The sequence below is a fragment of the Myotis myotis genome, unplaced genomic scaffold (genome assembly GCF_014108235.1).
Source record: "Myotis myotis isolate mMyoMyo1 unplaced genomic scaffold, mMyoMyo1.p scaffold_m19_p_31, whole genome shotgun sequence".
NCBI lineage: Eukaryota > Metazoa > Chordata > Mammalia > Chiroptera > Vespertilionidae > Myotis > Myotis myotis.
This window is the reverse complement of record NW_023416337.1, coordinates 94,640-113,490: the sequence shown is the minus strand read 5'-3', so window position 1 is coordinate 113,490 and position 18,851 is coordinate 94,640. Positions and strand designations below refer to the sequence as shown.

At 43.2% G+C, this 18,851-nt stretch overlaps 1 protein-coding gene across 3 annotated transcripts in view; it reads right to left on the bottom strand.

The window, feature by feature from the left end:
- SPIN1 (spindlin 1) overlaps nucleotides 1-18,851 on the bottom strand; it is a 98,996-nt gene that overhangs the window by 46,825 nt on the left and 33,320 nt on the right. The gene's annotated exons all lie outside the window — the stretch shown is intronic.

Here is an 18,851-nt window from a genome sequence, read left to right as displayed (position 1 = left end):
TCCCCCTGCTCCTGAGGGGCAATTGGGGCTGGCAGCTGCCTCTTGCACCCACTGCCAGCGACAGCCCTGCTCACATCCGCAGCCAGCACTGGAGCTGCCACTCACACTCACTGCCAGCACCAGTCCCGATTGCTCTGCGCCGTCAGCGGGTGCGAGTGGCAGCTGCTGGCCCCGATCGCCCCTGAGGGCTTCTCCACCTCTCCCTGCTCCTGAAGAGTGCTTGGGGTAGCAGCCTCTGCTCACACCCACTGCTGGCACCAGCCCAATCACTCTGTGCCTTCAGCGGGTGCGAGCGGGGCCAGTGCCGTCAGTGTATGGGAGCAGCCACAGTGGGAGAGGGGATACCAGCAGAGAGGGGACCAGGGCAGCAGTGGGAGGGGCTGGGAGGGTGAGCGGAGGATGGGCCGAGACCCGCCCCTGTGCCCACCGCAGCCTTGCGGCCCAGTTCCTTTCAAGGTGCACAAATTCGTGCACTGGACCCCTAGTGGAAAATAATATAGAAGTTCCTTAAAAAATTAAAAATAGAATTACCATATGACCCAGTAATCCCACTTTTGGATATTTATCCAAAGAAATCCATAACACTAATTCAAAAAGACATATGCACCCCTATGTTCATTGCAGCATTATTTACAATAGCCAAGTTATGGAATAAACGAAGATAAAATAAACTTTAATTTTTCTTATTTAAAACTGAATGGATAACATTTTGTTCAAAATAATATTAGCAAATGGATCAGAGAAGGAATTAGAATATTTTGTATTAAAAGGTACTGTTACTACCATTGAAGTACTGCAATGTTAAAGTGGATTTGGAATAGTAAATGTACATTGAAAATTCTAGGGTTAAAAAAGTTTTTTAAAAGCATATACAGTTGACCCTTGAACAATGCTGGGGTTAGGATAGCCGACACTCCACAGAGCCAAAAATCCACATATTAACTCCTGACTCCCCCAAAACTAACTACTAATATCCTACTGTTGACCAGAAGCCTTATCAATAACATAAAGACTCAACACTCTTTATATTATATACTGTTATATTATATATGTTTTGTATTCTGTATTTTTATAATACCATAGAGAAAATGGTATTAAAGAAGTTGTAAAATACATTTACATTTAGTGGGAAAAAAATCCATGTATAAGTGGACCTGTATAGTTAAATCCACACTGTTCAAGGACCAATGGTAACTGACATGCTAAAAAAAACGGAATTATGTAAAACTAGAGGCCCGGTGCACAGATTCATGCACCGGTGGAGTCCCTCAGCCTAGCCTGCAGGGATTGGGCTGAAACCAGCTCTCCGACATCCCCTGAGGGGTCCAGACTTTGAGAGGGTGTCCTCAGGTGACACATCCCAGAATCGGGCTCCCTTCTCTCTGGTTCCAGGTGTGTCACCCGAGAACCGCAGCTACCAAGTCACCACAGCTTGGCAGCTCCTGCGTTGAGCATCTGCCTCCTGGTGGTCAGTGCGCGTCAGATGGTCAGGTGGTCACTTAGGCTTTTATATAGAGAGATGCTCAATTAACACCATAAAAGGCAGAAAATGATTACAAGACAAAAATTGGAAGAAGCAATGGCAAATAGGATACAGTAGCAAATATGGCAAATACTAATCCAACAATCAACTTAAATACCAGTGGCCTAAACACACCAATTAAAACAGATTGTCATACTCCATCAAAAAACAAAACCACACTGTATGCTGTCTATAAGAAATACACTTTAGCCCTAGCTGGTTTGGCTCAGTGGATAGAGTGCCAGCCTGTAGACTAAAGGGTTCCAGGTTTTGATTCCAGTCAGGGGCACATGCCCAGGTTGTGGGCTCAATCCCCTAGGGGGGTGGTGGGGCATGTAGGAGGCATCCAATCATCACTGATATTTCTATCTCTCTCTCCCTCTCTGAAATCAATAACAAAATATTTTTTTAAAAAGACACATTTACATTAAAAACAAAGAAATGGGAAAGATATGCCATGCTAACAGTGATCAAAAGAAAGCAGACACAGCTATATTAATATCAGAAAGAGATTTCAGAGCAAGGAAATGTCACTGGGGATAAAGGCATTTCACTCTGACAAAGATGTCAATTCTCCAATATTACATAACAATCCTGGATGTATACATACCTAAGAAGAGAGCATCAAACTATAGGAGGCAAAACTGACAGAACTACAAGGAGTAATAGAAGAAAATCCATTATCATAGTCAGAAGACTTCGATACCTTTTTATCACACATAAATGGACAGATCCAACTAGGACATGGTTCAACTGAATAGCTGATATCTATCACCTACTTTATCCAACATCACCTTCTCAAGTGCCCGAGGAGTATTCATCAAGATAGACCACATTCTGGACCATAAAACACAGTCAGATATAAAGGCACTTTTTGGTTTGTTTTGTTAAAAACAAAAAACCCAGGGCACAGGATTTTTGTTTGCAGGCACTGACCTGAGGCGTCTGTGGAGAGAGGGCAGCGGGGACTGGAGTTGCCTGAGGAGAGGCTGGGGTGGGAGACATGGAAAAGAGATGGCCAGGAGGCCTGCAATTAGCCCCCCCACCCCACTACCGAACCCCAGCAGTCATTTTTCCTAAGAGGCTCAAGCCCCTCCCAGCAGCAACAGCTGGGGAGAAAGCAAATACCCAACCCACGGGATACACTGGCCCCACGCTTAGGTACAGTCACGTAGGCTGGGTACCCCACGACGGCTGGGGTGGGGAGGGCCTTCATATCACCTGTGACATTATCATGGGCTGCCTGACGGCCCTGCCCATGTTGTCCTCCCAATCACGCATCCCCAGAATTTTGTATGTGCCTGTGAGCAATCTACTTGTTGACTTGCAGATGTGCCTCTGGGAGTACACAGTATTGAGGACCAAGCCTCGACTCTGCCACTAGGGTTCACAGAGGCTCCCCGAGCCCAGTGATAGCAGTACTTGTACGTGCTAGGACTGCTACAAGGATTAAATGAGCTACTGCACAGAACACCCTCAGCCTTGTCTGCCACGTGGCAGTCTGAAATGTGGGGCTGTCTGATACAACGACAGCTTTCTTGTGCCTGTGTTTGTGTGCAGTGACAATGCCACTCACTCGTGTTAGTGAAACAGGGCCTCTGAGCTCTCATCATTGATGTTTCTATCTCTCCCTCTCCTTCCTCTCTGAAATCAATAAAAATACATTTTTTAAAAATAATACACTTGAAGGCATCAAAGGCAGGAAAACAATCCAATTAAAAACTAGGCAAAGGATCTGAATAGACACTTCTCTAAAGAGGACACATAAATGGCCAACAGGCATATGGAAAAATGCTCAACATCAATCATCAGAGAGAGGCAAATTAAAATTACAACGAGGTAGCACCTCATTCCTGCCAGGATGGCTATCATCAATAAATCAAGAAACAGCAAGTGCTGGTGAGGATGTAGAGAAAAGGGAACCCTAATACCCTGCTGGTATATGAGTGACTGGTGCAGCCACTGTAGAAAACAGTATGGAGTTTCCTCAAAAACTTAAAAATGGAATCTACCTTAAGAATACCAAACATCAATCAGAAAGAATATATGCATCCCTATGTTCACAGCAGCATTATTTAGTGACAGATAAGATATGAAAACAGCCCGAGTGCCCATCAGTAGATAAAAAAGCAGAGGTACATTTACACAGTGGAATACTATTCGGCTATAAAAATGAAGGATATCTTACATTTAACATTAACCCAAGCAAGTTGAAAACATCCAAAACTTGGAAGTAACCAAGATATCCCTTCAGTCGGGAGTAAATAAACTGTACTATGTCCAAACAATAGAATACATTCTATACTAAAAAAAAAATAAATGAGATATCAAGCCATGAAAAGACAGATAAACCTTAAGTGCATATTACCAAGAAAGAACCAATCTGATAACACTACTTACTGTATGAGTCTAAGTATATGATACTCTGGAAAAGGCAAAACTATCTTCTATCTATACATATAAAAGCCTAAGCAACCAGCTGACCAGCCCACTGTCTGATAGCTATGACGCACACTGACCACCAGGGGTCAGACTCTCAACGCAGAAGCGGAAACCACAGGCATGGAAACATGGAACAAACTGATAAATCTCAGAGGGGAGGTGGAGGGAGGAGGGCGGGAAGAGATTAACCAAAGATTTTCTATGCATACTAGAGGCCCAGTGTATGGATTTGTGCACTGGTGGGGTCCCTCTGCCTGGCCTGCAGCTCTCCAACATGTCCTGAGGGGTCCTGGATTGCGAGAGGGCGCAGGCCAGGCTGAGGGACCCCAATGGTGCATGATCGGGGGAGGGGAGGGACCTCGGGAGGACTCCAGGGCGTGTCCAGCCTGTCTCACCCAGTCCCGACCGGCTGGACCCCAGCAGCAAGGTAACCTACCAGTAGGAGCATCTGCCCCCTGGTGGTCAGTGCACATCATAGCTAACGGTCGAATGGTTGAACAGTCACCTAGGCTTTTATATATATAGACTAAAGGCCCGGTGCATGAATCCCTCAGCCTGGCCTGCGCCCTCTCACAATCCAGGACCCCTCAGGGGATGTCAGAGAGCCAGTTTCAGCCCGATCCCTGCAGGCCAGGCTGAGGGACCCTAGTGAAGACAATAAAAAGCCAATGGGCTGAAGGGATTAAGAAGTACAAATTGGCAGTTACAAAATAGTCATGGACATATAAAGTATAATACAGGTAATATAGTCAATAATATTGTAATAACTATGTACTGGACTTATCAGGGGGAATCACTTTGTAAGTTATAAGTGTCTAACTACTACACTGTTCACCTGAAACCAATATAATATTGAATGTCAAGTTAATTAAAAAATGAAAAAAAATATGTCAGTGGTTGCCAGGGGTTGAGGGTGGGGGAGGGATTAACAGCTGGAGCACAGGGATTTTTACGATAGTGAAACTATTATATATGATACTATAATTGTGGACAAATGTCATTTTACATTTGTCAAAACCCACAGAATGTATAACACAGAGTGAACCCTAAGGTTAGCCCTGGACCCTGGGTGATGATGCTGTGTCAGCGTGGGTTCATCAATTGTAACAAATGTACATCCTTATGTGAGACTATACTACTGGTTGAGGCTAGGGAGAGGAAGGGGTATATGAGAAATCATTGTACTCTCTGTTCAATTTTGTTGTAAATTTAAAATTCCTCAAAAAAATTAAGTGCATTTTTAAAAGTCCTTTTGAAAAAAATGAAGAGGTATTATTAAGACTTATTCTTCCATCATCAACACTTAAATAGGAGATAAGTGATGACTTTAATGTTGAGGAAAAATAATTTTGAACCCTGTACCCAAGAAAACCAACTGACATTTACATTCATGTATGGGCTCAGAATTCACATCTCACACAAATCTCTCCAAGTTTCAGAGAATACTCTTAAGAAACCAAGAGAGAAAAGTGCACCATAAACACACATGAGCCAAGCAACCACAGATATAACCCTGGAATGCAGAAGACCAAAAGGGCATCTGTGACGCTGGCTGAGAGCCATAGAGATGAAGCAAGAGACCAGGGACTCACGGAGCTGTCAAGAAGCCAGCACCACACAGTAGGAAGATAAATTAGTCTTATCATAAAGATTAATAACTGACATTTTTCAAAAGAGCTTCTGAAAGGAGACTAAAATGGAAAGCCAAACAGGCCCTTACATGACAAGATATTCAACCTCACACTTAAACTACACTGAGACACACCATTTCTCACCCATCGGATGGAAAAAAATCCATGTAGTTGGGAATATACTACTCTGGAAAGACAGTAGGAGAAACATATCCATACTGCTTGCTGATAGGAATGAAAATGGTACAAGGTCATGGAGGGGAATCTGGTGGCATCCCACAGAATTACACAGGCACTAAGATATGACTCAATCTTTCCCGGCAGGTATAGCACAGGGGTTGAGTGTCAACCTATGAACCAGGAGGTCACAGTTTGATTCCTAGTCAGGGCACATGCCCAGGTTGTGGGTTCGATCCCCAGTAGGGGGTGTGCAGGAGGCAGCCAATCAATGATTCTCATCAATGTTTCTATCTCTCCCTCTCCCTTCCTCACTGCTATTAATAAAACGAAATTATTTTTAAAAAAAGATTTGATTCAATCCTCCTATTGGGCATCTATCCCAATGAAAACACTGATAAGACATATATGGACCACTGCAATTATTATTTCTGATAGCAGAAATGTAGAAACAGCCCAACTGTCCAAATGACTGACTACTGAACAAACTATATAATATTCAATTTTATATAATTGAAAAGAGCCATGAGGAAGATGCCTGTACATTGCTAAGGAGTGGTCACCAGGACATACAGTTTAGTGGAAAACAGAAAAGTAGATAGGTGTGTGTATATAGTCACTGATGTCAGTTTGTAATGGAAAGTGGGTTATATCACCTCTATGAGCATCACAGAGTTTTCAGTGGAAAACAGAACAAGATTCTTTACTAGGTACCTACATCTCTTTTGTTGACAGAAGTGAGAAAACAGTCGTATTTACAAATTACGTGTTTTAGGACTCAAAAATAGTTAAACTACACTAAACTGCCTTGGCCCGATAGCTCAGTTGATAAGAGTATTGTACCAATACGCAAAGGTTGCAGGTTCAAACCCCAGTCAGGGCACATACAAGAGTCAACCAATGAATCTGTAAGTAAGTGGAACAACAAATCAATGATTTTCCCTCTCCCTTCCTCTCTACAAATCAATCAATCAATACAAAAAAAAAAAAAAAAACCTGCACTAAACCATGATGGACAAGAAAAACTATGCACACTAAACTTTTCTAACAGAAGCGCATTCAGACACATGTCCCAAAACTACCAACTTTTAACTTAACTTTGGTCTTTATCTTTGGAACATCTGAATTCACACAAGTATGTTCCAGCAACTCAACTGGATTAGCAATACTCAACAATGCCCCTCCACACCACACTCACTGCCTCTAACCCTCTCAGTTCACTCATTCCTGCCCTGTGAGCACCTTTTCCCCCTGTGAAATTTCCCTGGGAAGCTATCAAGGTGACACTCTCCCTGCTGCGTAGCCATTTAATAAGCCCAGTTTTGAAAGACCAGCAGTCATTGCTGAGGGTGCCACTTCAACAGGAGGTAAAGGAGTAGGACTTTATAACTTTTTAGGGTGAAATCAGGAAATCTGATATGTGATATTTTCATACAAGCAGGAAATCTGAAATCTCTATAGAGAAAACACCCACAAATAATAACATGTGAAGACCCCAATAATATATGTGAAGTCCACCAGGAAACAAGGCCCACTTTCGCACACACAGATTCCAATCAACTTCTCTGTGCCTTGCTAGAAGATCTGCCTTAGGCTGAAAGACATTTAAGAGAAACCTCCGGATGAAACAGAGACTAAAAGCAAAGAGACACAAAGACACACATAAGAGGCAGAGCTAATTCAAGAAAAGCTTTAAAAAAATATAATATTGAGCCTCAGAGATATAAGCTACTTACATCTATGAAATAAATAATAGCGACTTCAGAGGAATGGCAGTGTAAGGGTGCAACTTTTCCTCTCCCACAGACATTTCAACAAGTTACCATATATAATTCAACAAAGAAATCCCTGCTTAACCCACACATACCTGAGAGATCCCCTCTGTCCCACAGAGAAAGAGAATCACAGAACCCTGCCGCTGCTTAAACTCCCAAGAATCGCCTCCCACTGCCCTTATAGTCAGGTCCAGGAGCATATTATCTGTAAACCAGGAGCTACTGCAATAGAATCACTGTTTCCCTCTGTGACTGATCTCCAGGATGGGTGCTTGGGGCATAATGGCAACCATTATGGTGAGGATAAAACATACCCTCCACCCCCGGCAGTGTGGCTGTACTGTCCTATGGAAGCTGTGAAGGTTCAAATTTGGGAGACCACAGAGGTAAAAATTCTAGTAGCACCATCTACTAGAATATAGTAGAAAGACCTCTTCAGAGATAAATGCAAAAACAAAGAAGGATAGTAAATACCTTGAAAAACCATAGCAACAAAAATGACCAGAAAGAAAATGAAAAATCCCTAGAAAGCAGGCTGGAACACATGGATATATGTGATATAAATGACAGAGATTTCAACTCTGTAGTTCTGAAAATACTCAGATGCGAGAAAATACTGACAGGCAATTCAGTGCATTCAGAAAACAAATCAATGAACAAAATGAGTATTTTAACAAGGAAATTGAAATTTTAAAAAGAACCCATCAGAAATCCTGGAAATGAAGCATGCAATTAAGGAGATAAAGAGTGATCTACTGAGCATAGAAAACAGAACCAAGCAGTGGTTCTCAACCTTCCTAATGCCGCAACCCTTTAATACAGTTCCTCATGTTGTGGTGACCCCCAACCATAAAATTATTTTCGTTGCTACTTCATAACTGTAATTTTGCTACTGTTATGAATCATAATGTAAATATCTGATATGCAGGATGTATTTTCAGGGGTAGCAACCCACAGGTTGAGAACCGCTGAATTAGAGGACATAACTAGTGATACCAAAGATAGGAATCAAGAAATGACACAGAGGAAAGAAGAGAGAGACCTGAGAATAAAGAAAAATGAAAAGACTCTACGAAACCTATCTGACTGCATCAGAAAAAGCAGTATTAGAATTATAGGCACTGCAGAGGAGGAAGACAGGGAGCATGGAATGGAGAGTCTATTAAAACAAATAGTGGATGAGAACGTCCCAAATCTATGGAAAGAACTAAATCCTCAAATCCAAGAAGCAAATAGAACACCTATTTACCTCAATTCAAAGAGGCCCTCTCCAAGGCACGTGGTATTGAAGCTGTCAAAAATTAAAAGAAAAAATTCTCAAAGCAGCCAGGGAAAAGAAAGAAGTGACCTACAAAGGAAAACCCATTTTCATCCGATTTCTCAGCAGAAACTCTACAATCCAGAAGAGAGTGGAACCAAATATTCAAACGTCTGGGTGAACCAAGATGGCGGCATAGGTTAACGCTGGAGTTTGCTGCTTTGAACAACTACTTCAAAAGTGAAACCAAAAAACGGAAGGGACATCACCCAGAACCACAGGAACGCTGCCTGAGTGGAAGTCCTACAACTAGGAGGAAAGAGAAACGCATACGGACACTCAGAGGAGGCGCAGTGCTGAAGTCAAATTCTGAGGTGCGGAGTGCGGGGAGCGGGCTGGCGGCGGAGGGCGCGGTTGGCGTTTTCAACCGGGAGGGAGTCGCAGACTCTGAGCTCCAGATCCGGGCGAGTCTTTAGGGACCCAGACTCAAACGGGAGAAGCGGGACTGTCTGGCTTCGGTCAGAGCGAGTGCAGCTTTCTCTCTGAGCTTTGCAGCGGGTGCTGGGACTCAGAGAGGCAGAGCCCCTGGGGACAGGACTGAGAGCCGCCATAACTGCTCTCTCCGGCCCACCCTGTTGATCCTGTGCGACCCGCCCCGCCCAAGCCCTGCACACAGGCATTTGCCGGATAGCCTCAGGCAAAGGCTAGATTAGCACCTCCCTAGAGGACAGAAGTTCTCTCACTGCTGACACAGCTGATTCTCATAGCCACCTGGCCTGGAGGTCAAACCCTCCCTGGAATTAGCTACAACAATCAAGATTTAACTATAAGACTGTGAACAAAGACCACTAGGGGGTGCACCAAGGAAGCATAACAAAATGCGGAGACAAAGAAACAGGACAAAATTGTCAATGGAAGATCTAGAGTTCAGAACCACACTTTTAAGGTCTCTCAAGAACTGTTTAGAAGCCGTCGATAAACTTAATGAGATCTACAAGAAAACTAATAAGACCCTCGATCTTATATTGGGGAACCAACTAGAAATTAAGCATACACGGACTGAAATAACGAATATTATACAGACTCCCGACAGCAGACCAGAGGAGCGCAAGAATCAAGTCAATGATTTGAAATGCGAGGAAGCAAAAAACACCCAACCGGAAAAGCAAAATGAAAAAAGAATCCAAAAATGCGAGGATAGTGTAAGGAGCCTCTGGGACAGCTTCAAGCGTACCAACATCAGAATTATAGGGGTGCCAGAAGATGAGAGAGAGCAAGATATTGAAAACCTATTTGAAGAAATAATGACAGAAAACTTCCCCCACCTGGTGAAAGAAATGGACTTACAGGTCCAAGAAGCGCGGAGAACCCCAAACAAAAGGAATCCAAAGAGGACCACACCAAGACACATCATAATTAAAATGCCAAGAGCAAAAGATAAAGAGAGAATCTTAAAAACAGCAAGAGAAAGAAACTCAGTTACCTACAAGGGAATACCCATACGACTGTCAGCTGATTTCTCAACAGAAACTTTGCAGGCCAGAAGGGAGTGGCAAGAAATATTCAAAGTGATGAATACCAAGAACCTACAACCAAGATTACTTTATCCAGCAAAGCTATCATTCAGAATTGAAGGTCAGATAAAGAGCTTCACAGATAAGGAAAAGCTAAAGGAGTTCATCACCACCAAACCAGGATTATATGAAATGCTGAAAGGTATCCTTTAAGAAGGGGAAGAGGAAGAAAAAGGTAAAGATACAAATTATGAACAACAAATATGCATCTATCAACAAGTGAATCTAAGAATCAAGTGAATAAATAATCTGATGAACAGAATGAACTGTTGATTATAATAGAATCAGGGACATAGAAAGGGAATGGACTGACTATTCCTGGGGGGGAAAGGGGTGTGGGAGATGCGGGAAGAGACTGGACAAAAATCGTGCACCTATGGATGAGGACAGTGGGTGGGGAGTGAGGGCGGAGGGTGGGGCGGGAACTGGGAGGAGGGGAGTTATGGGGGGGAAAAAAAAAGAGGAACAAATGTAATAATCTGAACAATAAAGATTTAATTAAAAATAAAAATAAAAAAAATAAATAAAATATCCTGGGTGTGATGGTAAAAAAAAAAAAAAAAAAAAAACAAATATTCAAACGTCTGAAAGAGAGGAATTATCAGCCATGAATAATATATCCAGCAAAATTACTCTTTAAATATGAAAGAGAAATAAAGATATTCCCAGACATACAGAAGCTGAGGGATTTTATCACCAGAAAACCTCCACTGCAGGAAATACTCAAGGGAGTTCTATTCTACCTGAAACATAAAACATAAGGTAACAACATTACAATTAAGACAACTAAAAAAATTACAGCATAAACAGGGATAATTTGTGACAACAAAAACATACAAGGGAAGGGGAAAGGTCTGAACTGGCAAAGGAAAATGAAAATCAGATGCACTCAAAATGAAAAAAACTACAGATTATATATGTAACTTAATTCTTTATACACCTAATGGTAACCACACACAAAAATCCCAAACCAGGACATATAGCTTAAAAAAAAAAAAAGGAAAAACAAAAACAAACAAACAAACAAAAAAGGAAACAGATGAAGGATGTATGGAATACCACTAAACAAAAATAACACAGAAACATAAAGGAAAAGAACCAATGGAGGCACAGAGCTACCACAAAACAAAAAATAAAATGGCTATAGGAAATCCTCATACATCAATAATTACCCTAAATGTAAATGGTCTGAATTCACCAATAAAGAGGCAGAGTTGCAGAACGGATTAAAAAACAAAACCCAACCATACGCTACCTATAAAGAGACATATCTAAGCTGCAAAGACAAAGGCAGATTCAAAGTAAAAGGGTAACAAATGACTCTCTAAGCAAATAACACACAATAAAGCAGGTGTAGCCATCCTTACATACGACAACATAGATTTCAAGAGAAAGAAAAAAGAGACAAAGATGGATACTTTATAACAGGGGTTCTCAACCTGTGGGTCGAGATCCCTTTGGGGGTTGAACGACCCTTTCACAGGGGTCGCCTAAGACCATCAGAAAACACATATATAATTACATATTGTTTTTGTGATTAATCACTATGCTTTAATTATGTTCAATTTGTAACAATGAAATTGGGGGTCACCACAACATGAGGAACTGTATTAAAGGGTCGCGGCATTAGGAAGGTTGAGAATCACTGCTTTATAATGATAAAGAAAACAGTACATCAAGAAAACATAACACTTCTTAATATATATGCACCCAACCAGGGAGCACCGAAATATATAAAACTACTTACAGAACTAAAGGGAGAAACAGATCAAAACACAATCATAATTGGAGACCTTAATACTCCACTGACAACTCTAGACAGATCAACCAAACAAAAAAATCAATAAACAAACACCAGCATTAAATGAATCACCAGACCAAATGGACAAAATTACATTTACAGAACATTTCATCCCAGAACATCAGATTCTACATTCTTCTCCCACACACTTGAAACATTCTCAAGGAAGACTGTATGTTGATCACAAAATAAGCATCAAAAAATTCAAGAAGCCCTGATCGGTTTGGCTCAATGGATAGAGCGTCGGCCTGCGGACTGAAGGGCCCCAGGTTTGATTCCGGTCAAGGGCATGTACCTTGGTTGCGGGCACATCCCCAGTAGGGGATGTGCAAGAGGCAGCTGATCGATGCTTCTCTTTCACTGATGTTTCTAACTCTCTCTCTCCCTCTCCCTTCCTCTCTGTAAAAAATCAATAAAATATATTTAAAAAAAAAAATCCAAGAAGATTGAAATTACACCAAGCATATCCTCTGACCATGATGCCTTAAAACTAGAAATCAACTGCAGAAAGGAAGAAAAGAAGCCCACAAATACGTTGAGATTAAACAACATACTACCAAAAAATGACCGAGTCAAAGAAGAAATAAAAGATGAGATCAAAAGATACATAGAGACAAATGAGAATGACAATACAAAATATCAAAACCTCTGGTATGCAGCGAAAGCAGTAACAAGAGGGAACTTTATATCATTACAGGCCTATCTCAAACAAGAGTAATCCCAAGTAAACAACCTGACATCACATCTTACAGGTACTACAAAAAGAACAAAAGCAACCCAAAGTCAGCAAGGAGAAAGGAAATAATAAAAATTAGAGCAGAGTAAGATGAAATAAGAGAACAAAAAGGCTACAAAATTTTAATAAAACAAAGAGTTGGTTCTTTGAAAATATTAATAAAATTTACAATCCCTGGCTAGACTTAGTAAAGGGAAAAGACTTATATAAACAAAATCAAAAATGAGAGAGAAGTCACCACAGGCATCACAGATATACAAAGGATCATACTAGAATATTATGAAAGACTATATGCCATCAAATTCAATAACTTAGAAGAAATGGATAAGTACCTAGTAATTTATATATCCTTCCTAGACTAAATCATGAAGAATGAGAAAATCTAAATAGACCGATCAGCAGTGAGGAAATTGAAACAACTATCAACCTCCCAAAAAACCAAAAGTCCAGGACCAGATAGCTTCACCAGTCAATTCCACGAAACATTCAAAGAAGATTTAAAACCTATCCTCTCAAACTCTTACAAAAAATTAAAGAGGCAATACTGCCTAATACATTCTACGAGGCTACCAAATAACCCTGATACCAAAACCTGGCAAAGATAACACATGAAAAGAAACTATAGACAAATATCTGTGATGAATACAGATCTAAAATCCTAAACAAAATACTAGCAAATCGAATACAACAGTACATCCAAAAAATGATACATCACAATCAAGTGAGGATCATTCCAGGGGCACAAGGATGGTTCAACATACACATATCAATCAATGTAATGACCACATTAATAAAAGAAAGGATAAAAATCATATGACCTTATCAATAAATGCAGAAAAAGCATTTGATAGGATGCAACATCCAGTTATGATTAAAACCCTCAATAAAACAGGAATAGAAGGACAGTACTTCAACATAATAAAGGCCTCAGCTAACATCAAATTCAAATGGAAAAAACAAAGCTTTTCCCCTAAGATCAGGAACCAGAGAAGGATGTCCACTCTCACCACTCTTATTCCACACTAGTGGCTCAGTGCACAAAATTCGTGCACGGGGGAGGGGGGTGTCCTCAGCCCGGCCTGCACCCTCTCCAATCTGGGACCCCTCGAAGGATGTCCTACTGCCAGTTTACAGGGATCAGGCCTAAACCGGCAGTTGGACATCCCTCTCGCAATCCAGTACTGCTGGTTCCTAAACACTCACCTGCCTGCCTGATTGCCCCTAACCACTCTGCTTGCCAGCCTGCTTGCCCCCAAATGCCCCCCGTTGCCGGCCTGCTTGTCCCCAAATGCCCCTCCCGCCAGCCTGCTCACCGCCAACTGCCCCCCCCCCCCGCTGGCCTGCTTACCCCCACTTTCCCTCTCCACTGGCCTGCTCGCCCCCAACTGCCCCCCTGCAGGCCTGCTCACTCCAAACTGCCCCCCCCCTACTGTCCTGATCACCTCCAACTGACACCCACTGATGGCCTGCTTACCCCCAACTGGCCCCCCTGCTGGTCTGCTTACCCCCAAAGGCCCCATCCCCCACAAGCCTGATCATCCACAACTGCTCTCCCCTCTTTGCCTCTAACTGCCTCTACCTTGGCCCCGCCACCATGGCTTTGTCCAGAAGCACGTCCGAAAGGTCTCCTGGAAAGTCTCCCAGTCTAATTAGCATATTGCCCTTTTATTAGTATAGAGACCTGGTGCACAGGTGGGGACCGGCTGGTTTGCCCTGAAGGGTGTCCCGGATCAGGGTGGGGGTTCCCTTGGGGCATGGGGCAGCCTGGGCGAGGGGCCTGTGGTGGTTTGCAGGCCGGCCACGCCCCCATGGGATGAGGGTCCCCACTGGGGGGGCGTGGCCAGCCTGGGTGAGGGGCTGAGGGCTGTTTTCAGGCTGCCACACCCCCTTCAGAGTGGGGGTCCCCACTGGGGTGCCTAGCCAGCCTGGGTGAGGGGCTGAGGGCTGTTTTCAGGCTGGCAAAGCCCCCCAGCGGGGACCCTCACCCCTTGAGGGTGTGGCCAGCCTGGGTGAGGGACTGAGGGCTGTTTTCAGACTAGCCACCACCCCTTTAGGGTCCCTGCTGGGGTGCTTGGCCAGCCTGGGTGAGGGGCTGAGGGCCGTATTCAGGCTGGCCACACCCCCTTCAGGATGGAGGATCCCACTTGGGTGCCTGGCCAGCCTTGGTGAGGGGCTGATGGCTGTTTGCAGGCTAGCCAAGCCCCCCAGCAGGGACCCTCACCTTTGAAGGTGTGGCCGGCTTTGTGAGGGGCTGATGTTTGTTTGTAGGCTAGCCAAGCCCCCCAGCGGGGACCCTTACCCCATGAAGGTGTGGCTAGCCTGGGTGAGGGGCTGATGGCTGTTGGCAGGCTGGTCACACCCCCTTCAGGGTGGGGGTCCCCGCTGGGGTGCCTGGCCAGCCTGGGTGAGGGGCTGATGGCCATTTTCAGGCTGGCCACGCCAACGGGCTAGAAGCAGGTATCTAGGATTTATTTAACTTCTATAATTGAAACTTTGTAGCCTTGGTCTGGCTCGAAGCCTGGGTTGCCCCTGGCAACCGAGGCTCCCAGCCCCTCCTTGAGCAGAGGCCACACCCACTGGAAGCGGGTATCTGGGATTTATTTATCTTCTATAATTGAAACTTTGTAGCCTTGAGCGGAGCCCACAGCTGGTCAGGGCAGGTGGGAAGCTTGGCTTCCTCCATCGCAAGGGGCAACCCAAGCCTCCTGTTCACTCCAGCTCCGTGGCCACTGACATCTTGGTTGGGTTTATTTACATACTCGCTCCTGATTGGCTGGTGGGTGTGGCTTGTGAGTGGAGCAGAGGTACGGTCAATTTGCATGTTTCTCTTTTCTTAGATAAGACTAGAGGCCCGGTGCACAAAAATTTGTGCCGGGGCGGGGGGTGTCCCTCAGCCCGGCCTGTGCCCTCTCACAGTCTGGGACCCCTTGGGGAATGACCACCTGCTGGTTTGGGCCCGCTCCCTGGGGGAGACTGGGCCTAAGCTGGCAATCAGACATCCCTCTGGCAGCCTGGCAGCCCTCGGGGGATGTCCATTTGCCAGTGGAGAGCAGGCCTAAGCTGCAGTCTGACATCCTTAGCACTGCTGAGGAGGCGGGAGAGGCTCCCACCACCACCGCTGTACTGACAGCCGTCAGCCTGGCTTGTGACTGAGCAGAGCTCCCCCTGTGGGAGCGCACTGACTGCCAGGGGGCAGCTCCTGCATTGAGTGTCTGTCCCCTGGTGGTCAGTGTGTGTCATAGTGACCAGTCATTCCCAGTCTTTCTGCCGTTAGGGTCAGTTTGCATATTATCCTTTTATTATATAGAATAGAGGCCTGGTGCATGGGTGGGGCCGGCTGGTTTGCCTGGAAGGGTGTCCCAGATGAGGGTGGGGGTCCCGCTTGGGTGCCTGGCCAGCCTGGGTGAGGGGCTGATGGAATTGAACCAGCCACCTTTTGTTGTACAAGGTGACTCTCCAACCAACTGAACCACACCAGACAGAGCTGGAGTGCCTACCTTTTTGCTATAAGTCTTTGGCACTATTTGACATTTTCAACTATGAATTTTTATTAAAGTACTAGAGGCCCAGCACGCAAAGTCGCACAAGACCCCAGACCCGCCACACTGCGAGACCAAGACACGCCGCACCACCAGACCCATCAATGCACCTCCTGGTGACCAGTCGTTTGGTCATTACAGCGTTATGGTCACTGGCCTTTTATAATATAGATGCCATAAAAGGAGGAAAATTGCAGCTATTTGGTAAAATAGTAAAAATGGAGGCTAACTCTAAAGGAAAACTATTTGAAAAAAGTTATACCATACAAGAGGACTTACTGCCCAATGTCATCAGGTATATAAACCTGTTATCTTTAAAATAAAACTCACTAATATATTAAACTATATTTAAAAATGTAAAAATTCCATTTCGAATTTTCACCGAATCACCCACACTCTATGTTAAACACTACCCGGTATTTACCATGGTGGCAGTGTAAATTCTTTGACATGCCTCTCATTCATGCTCCCTCCCTTGAAACTTGGGCAGGCGCCTGGACTGCCTCAAGGAACAGAATCCAGCAGAAGTGAACCTGTAAGGCTTCCAAGGCTCAGACAGAAGAGACCATGCAGCTGGTCCAGTTCCTCTTAGGACACTTCCTCTGAGAACCTCCGTGTGAGAAGCCCAGCTATCCACCTAGAAAAAGACTTAGGAGCCGGACTGCTGAAGCCCCCCGCCTTTACCTCTGGGATGGCACCAGCCTAAGGGCACAGCTGAGCCACCATATCAACTCTGGAATGCCTACCTGGGCTTCCTGTTACATAAGAAAAAACAACAACCCTCTTTCCGTGAATTTTCTTTATTTGTAAAGGGTACATTCATTACTGATACAGGGATTTAACAGCAACAGACGCTTAGTCCTTGTTAACAAGAAGAATGATTAAGACAATTTTATAATCAATACGGATCAAGGAGTCAGCAATCTTTCTAAAATAGGTTCTATCACATAAGTGGAAAACAATATGACCTCATGGCCTAACAATAGGCCAACAGAGTACCTACTTATCTTTACCTTAATGCCACATGCTCTAAGAAATAAGGAAGAGTCAGAAACGTAAGATCACATTATTGTTTGTTCTACCATTAAATCATTTTTTAATGCAAAGCTCAAAAAACACTTAGTGGAAAACAGGTTTATAACTTGGTAGACCACATGGGTTGCTGACTTCCAGAAAAGTGGCTTCCTTTCTGGAAAGTACATGTTCCCATGAACTTACTTAAAACTGTATATTCTGAAGGTGTATTTAGCAATGCCAAAAGCAACGAGCTTGTTTTTGTTATTGAAAAAAATCCATCAACCCATTTTTTTATACAGTGTAGACAAAGACTGTTACTTTACTTAATTTTCCACTGGCCGCTAAAGCACCTGAAATAAAGACACCACTCCAAAACATATGTAAGAAATGTGAAACTGGAAAACACTTAAAAGTAATTAGCAAAAGCTTCTGGCATCCTAAGTTTTCAGTTACAAAAAGCCAATTACTGTGAAGTTTTCTTGATTTCTTTATAGAAATGAATGATTCTTCACCAATGGCTACTAACCTCAGTCCTTTCCCCCTTTCAATAAAAATCTTTCTGTGAACTCTCTTAAATTCAAAATTTTTAACAACATAAATACATCACCAGGTTGCTGCAGAGGCCATGCAGACATTTTCTTAGAAGTACAGTGGTAACTAATATTTCATTTACTATATATTAAGCATAAAATGTTACTATACTGGAGATCCCCTAAAACACCAAAAAAAAAAAAAAATGGAAATTATAAGATCAACGTACTTGACAGGATTCACAATCTCTCCCTCAAATATAGTAACACCCCCTGGTTTAGCTCTTTCAATTACTTATACCATACACACATCACCTTAATTAGCTAACTTTCCTCCTAAGATGATTTCAAACTCAATGAAGAAAATAAGAATGTTAAATTTGGAATGGTGTGCATAAAAAGAACTTAGGAAAACCCAACTATTTAAATGACAAATGTGGGAGATTTCACTGATCAACAAAAACCTGATGGCAATATCTACAACTATTAAATTGAAACAGAAAATACTGCATTGTAAACAGTATGGTCACCAATCATAATGCTTTTTGTACAGCAGCTATAAGGTGCCAGGAACCTAGCTAAGCACCAAACATGCATAAGCTCGTTTACACCTCATAATATCCCCAACAAGTACCTACCCTAACAGTTCCATTGTTTAAATCAGAAAAACCAAGACTCAAGAAGTTACAAAATGCACCAATGTTCATATGAATAATGAGAGCAGGATAGGGCTGATGAGAGCTGGGAACAGAGTAACAAATTCTCAGATGACTTACACTTCAGTCTGCCATCACTACTGAAAGTTAATCTTATTGACAAATATTGAACAGTTACATCAATATTATTATA